Source organism: Nilaparvata lugens, chromosome 8, assembly GCF_014356525.2.
Source record: "Nilaparvata lugens isolate BPH chromosome 8, ASM1435652v1, whole genome shotgun sequence".
Lineage (NCBI taxonomy): Eukaryota > Metazoa > Arthropoda > Insecta > Hemiptera > Delphacidae > Nilaparvata > Nilaparvata lugens.
The window spans coordinates 44,148,509-44,167,457 of NC_052511.1; the positions used below are offsets into that span (position 1 = coordinate 44,148,509).

An 18,949-nucleotide genomic window follows, 5' to 3' on the forward strand; every position below is an offset into this window, starting at 1 on the left:
CCAGAGCAAAGCTCGGTCCCCCGATATTCCTATTATTAAGTGAGCAATTTCTGTATATTTATATGGTTATATCGTTATATATTTATGTCCAACGAATCTCGAAAATGGCTCTAACAATTTTCAAGAAATTCGGATCATAGTTGACCGAGCAAAGTGAGGTCTAAGAGCTTGTTCACATGACAGCGATTTACGCTTGGTTGGCAAATCGCTCAATTTGCCAGCCTCGTATGCATGACAGCAATTCATGAGCCCTCGGTTTACCCTCGGTTAACTGTGCAAAGACTGAAACTAGACTTTCTACTGGTGATATTTTTCAAAGTTTTTCGATTTGTATATCATCAAGCTATCAAAATGGAGAATATTTCTCAGAAAAAACACTTTTTGAGATATTTTTTGAGATATGAGCGCCTACAGTTTAAATTTTTGGAACAGAACATTTCAAATACGGTAAAAGATAAATCCATGAGATTTGGAAGATAAATTCTTCATGGTATTGTTGATTGAATAAAACAAAAATTTCTGAAAATATCAATTTTTGAGAAAGCTATTTAATTTACTAAAATTGACCAAAAATAACACATCTATGTACCTAAATAACCTGAAAGATTATGTTCAATTATGTTTTAATTGGGAAGATTGAGTTTATACTTTTTTATAGTTTTAAATTATTGGTAATGTTTTGATTCTTGAATAATAAACACAAATAATCATGAAAATAATTATTTATACTATTAATTTTTATAATGAAATGTAAATTCAAATATGTTTTTAATTGGTGGATTCACAGAGGATTAGCAGCCTTGATTGTGGGTTGATTAGTTTGTGCTTTCCTCCCCTTCCCCCTCTCCCAAAGAGGCAAGATAACCTCTCTCCCTCACCCCTCCTTCATCCTCCCCGTTTATCTTTCAACCCAGCACTTCAAGAAGCGTGCTCGAGAAGTCATTCCATTTCTCCTGTTCCGTGGCGTTCGAGCTGAACGCAATTACAGGTAGTATAAAAAAAGGGCGACTTTGGGACACAAGTGTCCCAAAGTCACCCTTCACCTCAAGGTCACCCAAGTTGACCAAACCTAACCTCAAGGTCACAAAAAAAAAAATTGAAAAAAATTAATCATGGTGGCTACAAGCATGTACCAATCAGAGATCTACCTTGTGCTAGCACTCAGTGCTAGTGTATTGGATCCAAAGTACAGGAGACAGGAATTTCTCACTTCAAGGGAACACGGACTGGATACATTAAACATCCGTCATATGCAACAGTGCCTGCTAACATCAGGGATTCCTGCTCTATGTGGTAATCAGTCAGCAATCAATCAAATGGACATCGATATCAGAGACTGGTACATGAATATGGCTGGGGAACGAGCTGTGGAGGGGATCTCTCTGCAAACGAGTCCACTGCACATACAATCTGCACACATGTCTTCACCCTACATTCACATCACTGGACTTTCTGGAAGCAGTTGTTGCAAGGTCAGTCGGGGTCTGTGCACCATACTGTGAAGAACAAGCATCCATTGTTATTACTACTTCAGTGAGTACTGCAACTGCTACAACAACTCTTGCTGCTAGCATCACAACTACTCAAGCTAGTACTACAACTCCTGCTAGCACTACAACTCCCGCTAGTACTACTCCAACTAGTACTGCTGCTACTACAACTCCTACCACTGTGCCAGACCCAGTAACAACATCAGCCTGCAGTGGAGCAAGCAGATATGTGTGAGTGTGGAGACTGTCTACCAGTAACCAGCAACCAATGGATCATACAACCATTCCTAAACTTTGGAGATAAGGACCTGCCTGAACTGTTTGGAACGGCTCAAAACTTCTTGAAGACATTGACATACATCTTCCACGATGCTGAAGTATCAAGCTGCACCAATCTATGCAAGGGAGCAGTCATCTTGAAATTCATGTTCGGCAGAGGATTTTGTGAAATAAGCAATCGACTAGGAGATTTGTATCACTGGATAGTTCTTCATATATTGGACTGAAATATTATCTTTGTGCACTATATATATTTTCATGCATACACTGTAAATAAACATCAAGTAATACCACAATTGTTGTACATTTTATTCCATACAACCTTCAACTTCTAGAGTAAGCACAAGGTGTGAGATAAAGCATAAATTACATCCTATACAGTAGTCATTCAATACAATAGGAATCATCCTACTCTGATAAACTTATCTTTATGCAGGAAGTTGGTTAATCATGACTTCCACCAACATCATGGTCTGATGAACTTGTTGCCTGTATAAATGCTCATTAACAAATTCATATCGCCATTATGGATATGACAGTGATAGCGCGAGAGCTGCACAGACAAGCTTGTCAGAATTTTCTGACAAGAAAGGTTACAGTCAAAGGTCTTGACGATCTCTATCAGGCTGACCTTGTTGAGATGATTCTGTATACTCAACATAACAAAAGTTCAAGTATATTTAAATCATAAATTGTCAGTAGCTTGCATTTGCTATACCAATTAGGAATAAGTCATCCAATGACATTGTTGGGGCTATGTGTCCTATATTTGAATAAACATCCCATGAAAAAATCTAAGATGATGATGGGAAGAGTGGTTATACACAATTCCAAAAAAAAAAACACCACTTGTGAACAGTAATGAGAATCATTACTCAATAGATGAGATACGAAGGATCTATAGTGTGTAACATCTTAAATCTGGGTAGATGAAAAGCCCTAACAGAAATAGTAATAGGTCTAAAAATAAAGTAATTGGCTAATATCGCCAAGCAGATAATAATCAAGATAAGATAGCATCAGCTTGTTCTGGCTAAATGGTACAAGAACTTAAAAAGGATTTGAAGGAAGTTCACTACTCATAAATATATTATTTATAAAATATTTGAAGATTGAGGTTAGATAGATGTATTCACAGATCGGTGACCTAGAGATCGATCAAACCGAAGAACGTAGAATCTGACCAAAACCCCTTGGCAGAGCTTTATTGCAATCAGACGGTGTGCAATGTGAGAAAACACCCGTCCACGTGGCTAATTATTAGTTAGCATGGAATTAATATTAATATATATAATATTAACTAGCATGCAAAGAGCATAAATAAAAACCAAATAAAAATAATTTAATGTATTCAGGAAATAAGAGTTACCAGGCGCATGAATACCTAATAAAATTTGCATGCACCAATAGTAAAACGGCAGTTAATAGGCGGCAACTGTAGGCCGATTCAAAAATATTTATATATATTTATATAATGTAGTAGATTTTGTGTAAAAATTTGTGTAATCTATGTTATCAATATGGCTCGAATGCAAAGAAATTATTAATCATATAATCTAAGCAATATTTTGGCATTTTTTGTAAGATCTATTTGAATTTAATGGCGGAGGATTGAGATATTTAAATTTTATGCTAATTTGAAAGTCGGAAAGAGGATCTGTAAAACTTGAGAAGGAAGAACCAGCACTCGCCAGCCAGATGCCACCATAAGAGGACCCCAAATATTTTAGAGCGAAGTACCTTATTAATAATTTTGTAAAAATTAAAGTTAAAGTAAATTATTAAATTTCTTAAAAGACTTCGTGATGCTATTGTGAAGCAGAAGTCATTTTTCATTTTAATTAAATTTATAACCCCTTGGAGGAGACGATTCCGGCTACCATATTCCCGGACCACATGGAGTTGGATCGACATCGGCGGCTTACAAGAAGATTTTCGACACGTGAGTGATTTAAATTTGAATTTAGTGATGGGCGCCCTAGTGCTTCGAAATAATCTGATGATCAAAGCTAGCTCGCCGAAAGGGTTATTATAAATTAAGAAATTAATAAGAGTAATACTTGCGCAAGTAAAATTAGTATTAAAGGTATTTAATTGAAAAAAATATATAGATCAATACTTTTAGAAATTTCTATTTAATCAAAGAAGTACGAAATCTAGGCTATTAAAACATATGCATACAATATTTAATTTTTGCAATACAATTTGCGATAATTTATCATAGTTCTAATTCACTAGATGAATGGCTCTACCTATTCCGTCAGGTGCCGAATCTTGCACCCTGAGATAAAAATATATATTCGATACAAATAAATCTACTAAATACTAGAGATTTTAATATATAGATATATTTGGATTATTAGTGGCTAATTTATCAAGCTGATCTTAGAGCACATATTTATGATTGAATTATCCAAGCCGACAAGTATTAGCAAGTACATGTCACAGCTACATGCCAAAGAATGCATATGATTTCAAGATAAAGGCACATGGTAATGATTCGTGCCATAAATCTAGAATATAAAGTTAGCCTGTGATATTTTTATTGATTTCAAATATTGTTCTATTTTTATATTATATTTTTTATCGCTCTATATATATTTTTTGCCTCGACTGATCTTTGCATTATTTGTATAATATATGTGTAAAATTTTCATGGTGTGCAATTTATTTTATATTCCTCATCTCTATAGTATAAGTATCATTATATATATATATTTATTATTATTGAATTACAAGAGTTATTGGAGAAGCCCATATCTAGGCCTATCAAGATTTTTTAAGACTGAATACTATTAGAAAACCACGCCCTATTATATTAAATCTCATGCTTTACCGACTGATGCCAAGCAGGAGGCTAATCGTTATTTAATATAAAGAATAACGTGACACAAAGACATGTCGTGCCAACGTGGGACTGATGATGAGAGCCAAGCTCATTGAATAATTACTTGAAATTAGGTCAATAACCATAGTGAAAATTATAGATAACTTATACGAGTTGTGAGGAAAACTGGCGAAGGAATATTTGTATTACTTTTTGGGGAAACAAGAGCTTTAAATAGAGAGAAATTATATGTTTTAAAGAAAATTTTATATTATTAGTACTGTGAAAAATTACATGTTTATAGAGAGAGATTATATTTTATAAGCCTAAACTGCTATTACTTTCTAGTCAAAAATATATTAGGTGTTTAAGCCGGTTGGAAAATAAGTCGCAGCCTGTAAACTAGCCAAGAATAAATCAACAAAACATTGAGGGCGCTAGAGCATTGTAAAAAACTTAAGTATAAATACCTGGTTGTAAGAGTATCCAAACACTTTACACATCACTGTTCACTGTAAGTCCGGTTGTGTCTCTTTTTTAAGCATTTTCGCTTATCATTTTTATCACTGTTTAATTAGCATTTATCACATTTGACATAATGAATCACACTCCCGCAAACTCTGAAGTTTCATATATGTACGGCGGTTGCACAGATCCCACTTTGTCGACTCCGAGCACATCAAACCCCACCACGGTAGATGCCAATACGCCACGAGAAAGGGAACCAGGAAGCGTCGGGTCGATAATTTTCGATCCACCAGGTCTGCAACCTCTATCCTCCACTCGAATCGACGCCGCTGACACACCATTGAATCAACGGATAGTAGAGATCAATTTGAAGGGGGCGAGGAGCAGTCTGCAGAACCCGCATCGCCGGAGGCCGAGTCACACCTGGGCAAACAGAGTATGTTTTCAACCACAGAACTAGATCCGCTTCAAAAGGTAATAATGGAACAAACGAGTAGCACTTTCAACATTATGTTACAAAAAACAATGGATAGTATGATGCAGGAATTAAAAAGGAGATTGCTACAGTAAAAGAGGAAAATAAACAGACAGTGGAACAGGGCATGAAGAGACCACAGGCGCTATAAAATCAGTAGAACAACGGTTGGATAATATTGAAACTAAAGTAGAGAGTCATAGGGAAGAGTTAAAAGCAATGATAACCCTACAAAAAGAAAGTCAAGATAAAGTTACGGCAGGATTATCGGAAAGGTTAGATACGGTTACATGTGAACTCAATGAAAGGATAGACAACTTAAATACACAAATCACTACACCTATTCAGGATATAACAAATAACATTAAGGCCGATTGCCACCAAGAAATCCACAAACAAATTACCGTTGCCAATCAAAACTTAACAACTACAGTTGACAAAAATATTAACAATATTAAAGAAATACAAAACAAACAGATTAATATGTCCACAAAAATGAACCAACTGCAAGGTAGCATCAATCAAAACACTGAAACCTGTAAAGCTTTAAATGGAACTCTACTAATTCAGAAATCCACTCTGACTCAACTAAATCAAGAAATAAACGCAAATAAAATTACACATAATAGTCAATGGCAGATAACACAGGAAAAAATAATAGCATTGGAAAATCATATTCAACAACAACCTCAAGGAATTCAAACAGACAACCTCAACGTACATAGTATATTACAAGGACTAGGAAAATTTGATAACACTGATCGCCATTTGCAACCTCAACCATTCATTGATCAGATAAAATTAGTACAAACTCTTGCACCTACCTCTTGGAATTTTTGGCGTCTCCGTTTGACTAATTTATTGATTGGCGAACCCCTGATGTTTTTTCGGAGTAGAGCCCATGAATTTACATCATTGGATGAGTTTGTCGCTGTCTTCCTGGAACAGTATTGGAGCAGAAGTAAACAGTTGGACGTGCTAGCGGACATCATATCATGCGATTTCAACCCTAACTTAGACGGTGCATGTACCACTTTCGTCACTGCCTACAGTTTAAAAATTCTCAATTGAGCGAGCCCATTAATGAATCGGCGTTAGCAAGCATTATTTTAAAGAAGCTACCGTATCAAGTTAGAATGGCACTCGCCACACAACCCATTACTGATTGTAAGCAGCTGATTAATCATTTATATGGCATACAGTCTGCAATGGCAATATCAACCCACCGCTCAGACCAGAGATACGCATCAAATCAGCATAATTCAAAATTTAATCCGCATAACAGCCAAAATTATGAACCGGTATCATATGATCGCTACCGATCTGCTCCCCAATTTGAACGCCGCTATGAGCACAGGCAAAATGGTAATTGGAATAATGAAAAATTTCAAAATCGTACAACCAACCACTATGCCCAGCAGAGCAATCGTAGGAATCACTATGATGGCCGTGATCGATTAAACTCACATAATAATAATACACAAAACAGTTACAACAGAAATTATAAACCACCACCTCAACAAGTAAGTACAAACTATACACTAGCACATGCAATAGGTTTGAATCAACAAAAAACCCGGAACCCAACACCCAACGACCCGCCACCAGACATACAGAAAACTACAGCTAATAAACCATGACTATATGATACCCCCGATACAGCAAGCACAAACTCAAGTGAAACAAACCAAGAAAAACAAGACATCTCAACATCATACACCACATTCAGAAATGATCTACCGGAGACTTTGTTAGAAGAAACGGAAAAAGAAAGCAGGCTACCGGATATACAAATGCAAGCGTATATCGATATAGAAATATATGGAATGAAGGTTCAAGCATTAGTAGATAGTGGTTCACAATGTAGCCTCATACAAACAGACTTATTCCAACGTCTGAAAGAAAAAACAAAATTAGCTACTCTACCGTTAACCAACGTATATGTATCAGGTATCAGTCCAGGACGGCGAATACATATAACTACTCAATGTTTACTGGAAATAAATCTTCAACAACAACGATTCGCATATACATTTCTTGTATTACCTGTTTCCGGTCCGCACATAATAATAGGTACAGATTTTCTACAACACTTCCAGGCCTGTTTAAATTTCCAAACCTCGAAATTTCATGCATTTACCGAAACCGAAGCATACGAAGTCATAGTACCCCTTGATCTGAAGAAACGTACTGAAGGAATCGCTGAGGTACATTTCGCTCACTACATGGAAGGCGTGCCGAGGGAGTGGGGTATCCACGAAATGGAAAATGCTATGGAGTGTATGGAGGTATTAAGCCTAACAACGAAGGACCGAGCACCGTCAAGAGCCGACTCTAGTACCGAAGAATTGTTAGAGATACTGATAAACAGAATTCATCAACGTACCGATTGGCACCCTGACACTAGACAGGAAATAATTCAAGTATTCCGCAAAAATGCAGACGTTTTTTCCGAACAACCTGGCCTAGCTACTCACTTCAAATGTTCACTCAACGTTAAACCACACGACACGTATTACCGCAAATCATACCCCATACCCTTCACCTATCGATCCGCCGCCATAGCAGAAATATCTCGCATGGAACAACTAGGAATTATAGAAGAATCCACAGCACCCTATAGTTTGCCGATTGTGTGTGTAGCCAAAAAGGATGGAACCGTGAGACTCTGTCTGGACGCTCGCGCCTTGAACCGCATATTGGATGATGACCGAGAAGGACCAGACCAAATTGAACAAGTTATGCAAACCTTCCATGGCAAGACCATATATTCAACGGTAGATCTGAGCGCAGGATATTGGCAAGTCCAAGTAGCACCGGAATCGCGCGATTATTATCTTTCCTGTTTAATGGACGCAATTATAGGTTCACTCGTTTAGCGTTTGGATTAAGAAATGCTATGGCTATATTCATACGATGTTTGAGACAGGCGCTAGGAGACGATATCAGTGACTACTGTACATATACGTGGACGATGGATTAATAGCCTCACAGAATATACGTGAACATTGCAAGCATTTAGATATAGTATTTGATAGATTGATAAATTGCGGATTGAAACTCAAATTATCTAAGTGTGAATTTTTTGCGAGAGAGGTGAAATATCTAGGACACATAATTACACCCACTGGCATATCACAGGACCCGGACAAATTATTAGCCATCAGACAATTTCCATCACCAACCAACCGTAAACAATTGCAAAAGTTTATTGGATTTTTACAATTCTACCGCCGTTTTAATAAACAAATGTCACACTACACTGCTCAACTCAGTCATATACTGTCTAGTACCAAGCCTTGGATTTGGACTAACAAAGAAGAGATTATATTCCAACAACTAAAAGAAGCCTTCCTAAATTCCGTCGTGTTGAAACACCCTAACCTAAAGAAACCTTTTTCTTGAATGTCGATGCATCAGATTATGCGATAGGCGCAGAGATTTTCCAAGAAGATGAGCAAGGAGAGAAAGGAGTGTTAGCATTTTTTAGTAAGACACTTAATCCAGCCCAGCGTCGTTATTCTGTGACCGAAAAAGAGTTGTTGAGTATTGTGGAAGTATGTATTAAGTACCGGACATTGTTACTCGGCAATAAGATATTTATCAATACCGACCACAAAGCCTTAACATTTTTCAAGACAGCCAAATTGAATCACAACCGCTTATCTAGATGGTTTCTTGCGCTTCAAGAATACGACATCGAATTGACCCATCTGCCAGGAAAGAAAAATCAGACCGCCGACTTTCTATCCAGAGAAATAGACGCTACATATTGTCAAGATACCAATCTAAGATGTTTTGCCGTAAAAAGTGGAGAAAGCATACCGTATCCTCCCAATATCCAACCACGAATTCATACCGCCATGTTAACACCTGAAAGAATCCGTATCGCCCAATATGAAGACCCAAGACTGTCCCGGATCCGTGAACTGATGGAAGAAGGAGCTGCCGAACCGCCCGACTACCTGCGACAGTATACCCGCTACAAAGGATTTATGTTCCACCGACCGGCTAAAAATACTTACGACTGGCGCCTAATTATCCCCGCTAATATGGAACAGATTTGATAAAAGAAGCTCACGAACGCATTGGACATTTTGGAACTACGAAGACCCTCCACCTACTAAAAGAAAGCTGTTATTTTAAAAGCATGCATAAAAAAGTGGCCAAAATAGTGAAAGCTTGCGATATATGCCAGAAAGCCAAATACCCGCGATACCATATCAGAGGTGAAATGAATCCCATTCTCCCCAGCGCACCATTGGAATTGATATCAGCGGATATATATGGTCCATTGCCCATGGCGCAATACGGAAAAAAATACATATTCGTTCTTACATGTGTTTTTTCAAAATATACCATGCTATTTCCCATAGGCAAATTGACCGGAGAAGTTTTGGCCCGATGCATAACGGAAAGATGGACAAGTGAAGTAGGAAAGCCCAAACGAGTACTATCAGACAACGCAACCTATTTTTGTAGCAAGCAGTGGAAAGAAATACTTCACCTGGCTAATATTAAATGGTCGAGGACATCTCTTTACAGCCCCAGCGCTAACCCAGTGGAGCGACGTATGGCAGAAATCTCTCGTTTTATGCGGACGTACTGTAATGAAAAACACCAACAATGGGTTAGGTATATACCATTTTTAGAAGAATGCTATAATAATAGCCTAAATGAAAGCACGGTCGTACGCCTTATGAGATCATATTCGGTAAAAGGAATAATACATTTATCGAAAAATTAATTGATTTTCCAAGATCAGAAGTGAGTAAGTTAACAAACCCCAATATCCATCATCTGGTAAGGTTAAAGCTAGAGCAGAAGGCAGATAGCAGAAAGAGATTCCACGACCGAGCTTATAAAATATTTTCATATAACATTGGAGATGAAGTTTTAGTAAAGAGCCACAGGTTATCAAATGCTTTAGAAAAAGTAACTCGCAAATTCTTTTTAATTTATTCAGGGCCATTCACTATAGTAGCCATATCGCAGCATAACACAGTTCAGTTACAAGAGAGTGAGAACACGCACATTGTTTGGTGGGAAAATGTAGCCAATATTAAGCCATATCACAGAATTTGAAATAAATATGATAAGAAGTCAAAGGAAAACAACACTATCAAGCCAATTACTAACCTTCCTTAATAAATTTAAAATTGGTATAGGACCTCGTGGCAACAATCCAATGTTTTAATTCCTTCCAGCCGTTAGAAGCCTGCAATAAGGAAAAGAACAATTTTTAAATATGTAATTAAATTATATACATCAGATAAAAAAGGACACAAGCGGGGATAATAAAATTAAAATTTGTTAATTACCTTTTTAAGAGAAAAAATTGAGCAGTTAGGTTAGTTATGAAAGTCGATAGCAAATTCTGATGTAACATGAAACACTATGAATTGTAGAACAGCGAACAGCTGACCAAAGCCACCCAAATCAAATGAATGTAATATCTGTTGAACATATGTTTATAAAAAGAAGTACTGTACCCAAAGAGTTATTTATTATTGTTATTTATTATATTTATTAATGTCGATATATTATTTATATGTTTTATATTTATTACTTTTAATTATGCCACGTTTGTTACCTGAAAAGATTTAAAGTGAATACCAATTACCAAAACCAAAGAGCCATTAGCAAAAGAAAGTATTGTACCTGATGTATAGAAAATTATTTATATTAAGACCTAAGAAATACTATAAGATATAAGCCCAGAAGTTTATGAATCGAAATTATTGTCTAAAAGGAATCATTTATGAGAATTATGAAATGTGTGTAGTTAAGTTGGCAGCCCTGCAAGCGGCGAATTCAAAAATTACTGTGTTGTAAATGGTGTCAGGAGGAGTACGTTTAGAAGTTTATATTTATGATATTTTTATGTGTGTTGAGGAGGAGAATTTGTTATTGTTTTTGATAAAGGTATAAAGGAGATGCAGCAAATATGACTGCGAAATGTGATAGAAGTAGGAGAGTATAATTTATAAATAAAGTATAGTGTATATCATGTATTTGAAGGGTGGGTTTTCATTAAAAACATTGTGATTCTCAAATATTTTGAATTCAAACCCAGGGGCGTGTGTAACATCTTAAATCTGGGTAGATGAAAAGCCCTAACAGAAATAGTAATAGGTCTAAAAATAAAGTAATTGGCTAATATCGCCAAGCAGATAATAATCAAGATAAGATAGCATCAGCTTGTTCTGGCTAAATGGTACAAGAACTTAAAAAGGATTTGAAGGAAGTTTATTACTCATAAATAGATTATTTATAAAATATTTGAAGATTGAGGTTAGATAGATGTATTCACAGATCGGTGACCTAGAGATCGATCAAACCGAAGAACGTAGAATCTGACCAAAACCCCTTGGCAGAGCTTTATTGCATCAGACGGTGTGCAATGTGAGAAAACACCCGTCCACGTGGCTAATTATTAGTTAGCATGGAATTAATATTAATATATATAATATTAACTAGCATGCAAAGAGCATAAATAAAAAACCAAATAAAAATAATTTAATGTATTCAGGAAATAAGAGTTACCAGGCGCATGAATACCTAATAAAATTTGCATGCACCAATAGTAAAACGGCAGTTAATAGGCGGCAACTGTAGGCCGATTCAAAAATATTTATATATATTTATATAATTGTAGTAGATTTTGTGTAAAAATTTGTGTAATCTATGTTATCAATATGGCTCGAATGCAAAGAAATTATTAATCATATAATCTAAGCAATATTTTGGCATTTTTTGTAAGATCTATTTGAATTAATGGCGGAGGATTGAGATATTTAAATTTTATGCTAATTTGAAAGTCGGAAAGAGGATCTGTAAAACTTGAGAAGGAAGAACCAGCACTCGCCAGCCAGATGCCACCATAAGAGGACCCCAAATTTTAGAGCGAAGTACCTTATTAATAATTTTGTAAAAATTAAAGTTAAAGTAAATTATTAATTTCTTAAAAGACTTCGTGATGCTATTGTGAAGCAGAAGTCATTTTTCATTTTAATTAAATTTATAACCCTTGGAGGAGACGATTCCGGCTACCATATTCCCGGACCACATGGAGTTGGATCGACATCGGCGGCTTACAAGAAGATTTTCGACACGTGAGTGATTAAATTTGAATTTAGTGATGGGCGCCCTAGTGCTTCGAAATAATCTGATGATCAAAGCTAGCTCGCCGAAAGGGTTATTATAAATTAAGAAATTAATAAGAGTAATACTTGCGCAAGTAAAAATTAGTATTAAAGGTATTTAATTGAAAGAAAAATATAGATCAATATTTTAGAAATTTCTATTAATCAAAGAAGTACGAAATCTAGGCTATCAAACGTATGCATACAATATTTAATTTTTGCAATACAATTTGCGATAATTTATCATAGTTCTAATTCACTAGATGAATGGCTCTACCTATTCCGTCAGGTGCCGAATCTTGCACCCTGAGATAAAAATATATATTCGATACAAATAAATCTACTAAATACTAGAGATTTTAATATATAGATATATTTGGATTATTAGTGGCTAATTTATCAAGCTGATCTTAGAGCACATATTTATGATTGAATTATCCAAGCCGACAAGTATTAGCAAGTACATGTCACAGCTACATGCCAAAGAATGCATATGATTTCAAGATAAAGGCACATGGTAATGATTCGTGCCATAAATCTAGAATATAAAGTTAGCCTGTGATATTTTTATTGATTTCAAATATTGTTCTATTTTTATATTATATTTTTTATCGCTCTATATATATTTTTTGCCTCGACTGATCTTTGCATTATTTATGTAATATATGTGTAAAATTTTCATGGTGTGCAATTTATTTTATATTCCTCATCTCTATAGTATAAGTATCATTTATATATATATATTTATTATTATTGAATTACAAGAGTTATTGGAGAAGCCCATATCTAGGCCTATCAAGATTTTTTGAGACTGAATACTATTAGAAAACCACGCCCTATTATATTAAATCTCATGCTTTACCGACTGATGCCAAGCAGGAGGCTAATCGTTATTTTATATAAAGAATAACGTGACAAGTGGAAAAACGCTTCAATCAGCGAACACTTAAACAGTTATGTGCATCAAGTTCCTGAGCAAGGAACCTAATGTTGGACAGACATATAACCTCAATTCAAAGAGTATAATGGCCAAGATTCATCGAACACTAGGTATGCGGCCAGTAGATGGCGAAGAAGCAGGAAAGTGCGCTTTCCAGCTAGCACAAAGACAAGAGTAGAAGGTAATTTGGATAGTAAACTGGAAAACAAGTTCTATCCTGGTCATGTGTCAAAACATGAGCCAGGCGATAAGGTGAGAATAGCAACTAGAAAAGACTTTTGACAAGGGTATCTAGCCAATTGGACAAATGAGCTGTTTACAGTAACATGTTACGTACACAGTACCTGTACATATGATTGGAAGACTATAGAGGTGAGCATTCAAGGAGGGTTTTACTCTGAAGAAATTGTAAAGACAACAGTGCCTAGTGTCTTTGAGATTGAAAAGGTTTTGAGGAAGAGGGGACAAGCTGCTAGTGCGTTGGAAAGGATACAGTTTGAGTCACGACTTGTGGATCGACAAAAGTGACTTGATCTAGGATGAGAGAGATTGTACAACAGCAAAACCTGTTCAAAGTTATGATTCGATTGTGTGGTGAAAGGTTGTGGTCTGGAAATGGACAATAAGAAGGAGTGGTATGGTCTTTGTTCCCCAACCATATAAGATGCATTATATGTGGACCTTCAGGTGTGTAAGACAAATCTACTGTTCAACATGCTTTTTGATCCAAATGGAATACACTTTTCAAATATATTTTTTCAAAGAATACATTTCAGTCAAGTACAAGCTACTTAACACCATCATGCAGGACTAGGTGATGAGATGGAATATGTAGAGTGTGATACAAGTGAGGAAATACCTGAACCACATGAACTGCCTGCCAATTCAATAATTATCTTTGATGATGTAATTTGTGAGCAACAGGATGCCATCAGGAAATACTTGAGTGCAGGCAGACACAGTGATGTCGATGTTTTCTATCTGGCACAGACCTATAGCCGCATTCCAAAACAACTGATTCGTGACAATGCAAATTTTCTAATCATGTTTGAACAGGATGAGCTGAACTTGAAGCATCTGTATAGAGACCATGTCGGTGCCGATATGACCTTTGATCAGTTCAAGGACATGTGTAACAAGGTTTGGTCATCAGCTGCACATGCATTCATTGTCATTGACCGCTCATCAGGAAAGAATGCTGGGCGCTACAGAAATGGTATCAACACCTATTTAGTTGAGGTGTAAGTCTAGTAGAGTATCAGTCTGTTATTGTGAGGCAAGCAGGATGGTTCGACCTCGTCAGAAGACATTGGATGAGGTAGCTTCTACCATCAAGGAGATTGCAAAGCTAAAGCCGTGTTTTCGTAACGGGCAGACGACAGAATTCACTTTAAATTAACATGGTTCTTATGGAGTGTTCACCCATCGGCAGAAAGTTGAGCAGAAAAAAAGAACTGTTCAAATCAGAAACGAATGTCGTTCATTTTGCCGTCATTTTAAGGCCTATCAACACAATGCTATTTTGCTTTGACCGATCACTGCTGTGAACCGTTTTGTCGAAAAAGAACTATTTCGGGATTCTGTCGACGGGAACAGACAGTTCGAAATATTTTTCTGCTCTGATCCGTGACACCGCAGAATAATCTTTCTCTGCATCAGACGCATGTTCTTTTTAACCTCAATCTTTAATATTGTTGGATGATTTGTTTTGATATTTTTTGCTGTTGGTGTCAGATTTCGGATTGCTACATTATACTGTGAAATTAATTTGCAGTAGAAAATTGAGGTATAAATATTTCTATTGGTTTCTTTATTCTTAATTTTTACAAGAGAAATTGAAAATGGATTTATACAGAAAGGCGTGAAATTCGTTATAAATTTGATGCGACAGTTCAAAGTTTTGTACTTTCCAGACCTGCACAACGAATTACCTATTCGAAAAATAGAATATGGTTAAAAATTGCTGATGTGATAGAGGATTCAAGTAAGTAGACTTAAATTTCTTATAATAAAGTAGGCTAGATCTACCATACACAATTGATAATATAATTTTTATAAGTAGCCTACCAGCATGTTTACAATTTTTATTCAGGTAGCCTCTGTAGTAGGCCTTTAATAACCTAGTCTCTAGGTCTAAATTGCTATCTTTTTCATTTTCCAAGAAGTTAGAAGTTGACGAAAGTTTATTTATTTATTTAAAGTATAATTTCTAGTGTTTAATAATAATGTAAAGCCTAGACTAGCAAGTTTGTGTATGGTAGAGAATATCACAAGAAAGAGAGAAATCTAATCAACTATTTAGATTTAAACTCATTCAAAGTTGATTGATTAGATTAACATTAAATGATCAGTTTGTAAACATTATTCAACCAAGATAACATTTTGCATTACATGATAAGATAAGATAGCATTTCATGCTTACAATCTTTTACACTTCCATTGAGTTGGCCTAATCACAAAATACATTTTTTATAATGCAGCTAGTAGTTTTTACAAACAGATTTATTGAAAATAACATCATCATTTGACTTTGAAGTATTCCATTACATTCCAAGTCCTAAACTTCCATTATCCTTGTGCACCTCAAAATATTGTAAACCCATAGTTTATCAATACAATAACAAAACTAACCTGACTATTAGAACATTTACTTTGTCTTTGGTACCTATCTATGAATTAATCTTATTTTAATTAATTCAAATTCACTTGGAAACAAAATTAGTACATAGATTGTTATAGAAATAACTTGATCAGAGTCAGTGTAATTGAATATTGAAAGACTGCCATTGAAAAAAGATAAAATAGGTATTTTTCTGGTTGACCATTGCTACCAATAAAACTTGAATAGTAATGTATTTGAAAAACTTATTCATGCTCTATTGATCGATATATTGCGTGATGCCAGGTATATCAATGTAAATAGTAAAAATTAAAACAGGAGAAACACAACATAGATGGATTAAAAACACTGAAAACTTACATTATAATCGGAATTTTCGAGGAACTGTGTCCCTTTTCTCGACCAAGCAAAGAGTGTAATGTAAGTTTTTCAGTGTTTTCAATCTATCTATGTCGTGTGTCTCCTGTTTTAATTTATATATAAAACTTTAAAGTATTTTCTGTTATGTGCTACGAATGTAATAGGCTATATACTTATAGTATGTATAGTATATCTAATGTAAATAGTTTATTGAGGCCCAGTTCATTCTAATTTATTCAAAGTCCAAACTAGGCCTATGTATTATCATTGATGATTAACTTCACTTTATCTCCAAAATATATTTTGAAAGATTAATATGTTTCTTTTTCAGGTACCATTTACAAACAAAATATTGAAGAGAATGTGCTCAAAGGAAATGCATATGAATTCATTTTTGTTGACCAGGATGGAAAAATTCTTTGGAACCCATAGATAGAATAAGTTAGTTAGGTAAGATCAAATCCACACATTTTTTAAACTATATGTGGGCGATGTCATTTTATACAGTTTCCCATTTTTTCAAACAGTTTATCCACAATGTTTTATTATTGATTTGATATTAGATATTCGAATAGTAAGACATAAAATGGTATGTGACTAAAATAATTGAAAAACTGACTGAATTACAAAATCATTAGGCTAATAGCTTACAGGAACTTTTAATATTTTGAAACTACGTGAAACCACATGAGATGAAGGGACAGTTGAGAAGAGTGTTTAAAAAACAATGTATTCACTTATCATTCAGGGAATAGAGCTGTTCATAATATTTGAGATTCCTTCCATAAAGAAATATTTAACAAAATCTAATAATGTGATATCATTTTAACATCAGATTATTGATTCAATTTTATCACATTATTAGATTTGTTACATAAAATATTTCATTATGGAGGAAATCCCAAATATTATGAACAGCTCTATTCCCTGAATGATGAGTGAATACATTGTTTTTTAAACACTCTTCTCAACTGTTCATCTTGATCTTGAGTGAATGTTGAACTTTATAAATGACCATACATTAGAACTATGAATAGATGACTTCAAAAATTCAACCAGCAAGTGCTGGTAAAAAACACTGAATAATAGCTAAATGATAGTGATTCACCTTTTAAAATTTATAATTGAATTCATGATGAAATACCTGCATTGTTTTTAAAGGGATTTATGTATTTACAGTTTGGTATTCATTTCAAATCACTTAGTTCTACTTATAATGTTGTAGATAATCATCATTTCGGATCAAGCAATTAATTGATTATATTCTCATTTGTTTCATTAACTTGTTTCTCTGAATATAGAACCAATAATTACTTTATGCAGTACATTTTGAAGAGTCAAATAAACCAAACGGTCGAGAGTAGGCCTACTGACCACAGAAATGAATGAATTGTTCATGGTATCCAAAAATATGTGTTCACCAACAAGTTATTTCGACCTTGGGACACATGATTATTTACCAAATCCTAAATGGAGATTGATGCTATAATAATTCAACTGATTGTTGGAATTTCTCATATAATATTACTTTTCATTATTGGGGGTTCCTTGCCAAGAAATATAATTGAAAACTTATACAGATTACAAACAATCAATTTCAGAATTCACTTTGCAAAGTTTTTTTATAATGAATAATAAATTATAACTTTTTGATTCCAGGCCTAGTGGTGTACCAGCCAGAAGTAGAGGATGACAAAGAAAATCAACTATGAATAATATTCCATGGATATAATTCATGTATGATGTAGTAGCCTACAGAAGAAAGAGATGGACTAATCTAAGAAATATATTATATATTTTTCAGTAAATCTTGATGTGTTTATTCATGTTATTCATAATAATATCCTCTTTGGGGGGGGGGGGGTTGGGCGATCGCTCCTGCTAACTGCTTCAATTCAGGTAGTTTAAGAAAACAGCAAGTGACATGAAGCTAATAAAATAAGTTTTGATGGTTTATACTTGAGGGATTTTTAAAAACTATATTCAACATAACAGCATCGAACTCTTATCAACAACTTTATTGGTTCTGTATGGCTTCTGCTTCTTTTGAAAATAATAAATTATTTAACATTGCTGACTGGCAAATGCTATAGGTAACATGTAAAATAATAGACTCGAATTTTATATAAAGTAAGGTAAGCTATCACAATTATGTATTGCATTAAGAATTAAATAATAGTACTCATGTACTGCATTGAACGGGTAATAATTCTTTGAATATGAAAAATAACTCAAGCAAAAGTTGAAAATATTATGTTCCAAGCCACATCAAATATAATTACTTTAATTCAACCTTCTAGACTATATTTCCAAGGTTTTGATTAAAATTGATAAGCTTTTAGAAC

The 18,949-nt window shown here is 34.8% G+C and overlaps 1 protein-coding gene and 1 long non-coding RNA gene across 2 annotated transcripts in view; one reads left to right on the top strand and one right to left on the bottom strand.

Moving 5' to 3' along the window:
• Nucleotides 1–18,949, bottom strand: part of LOC120352756 (protein chibby homolog 1) — a 68,447-nt gene that overhangs the window by 18,764 nt on the left and 30,734 nt on the right.
• Nucleotides 15,554–18,395, top strand: LOC111053984. Its single transcript, XR_005572091.1, has 3 exons — nt 15,554–15,608; nt 16,936–17,054; nt 18,264–18,395. It is a non-coding gene; the product is annotated as an uncharacterized LOC111053984 (long non-coding RNA).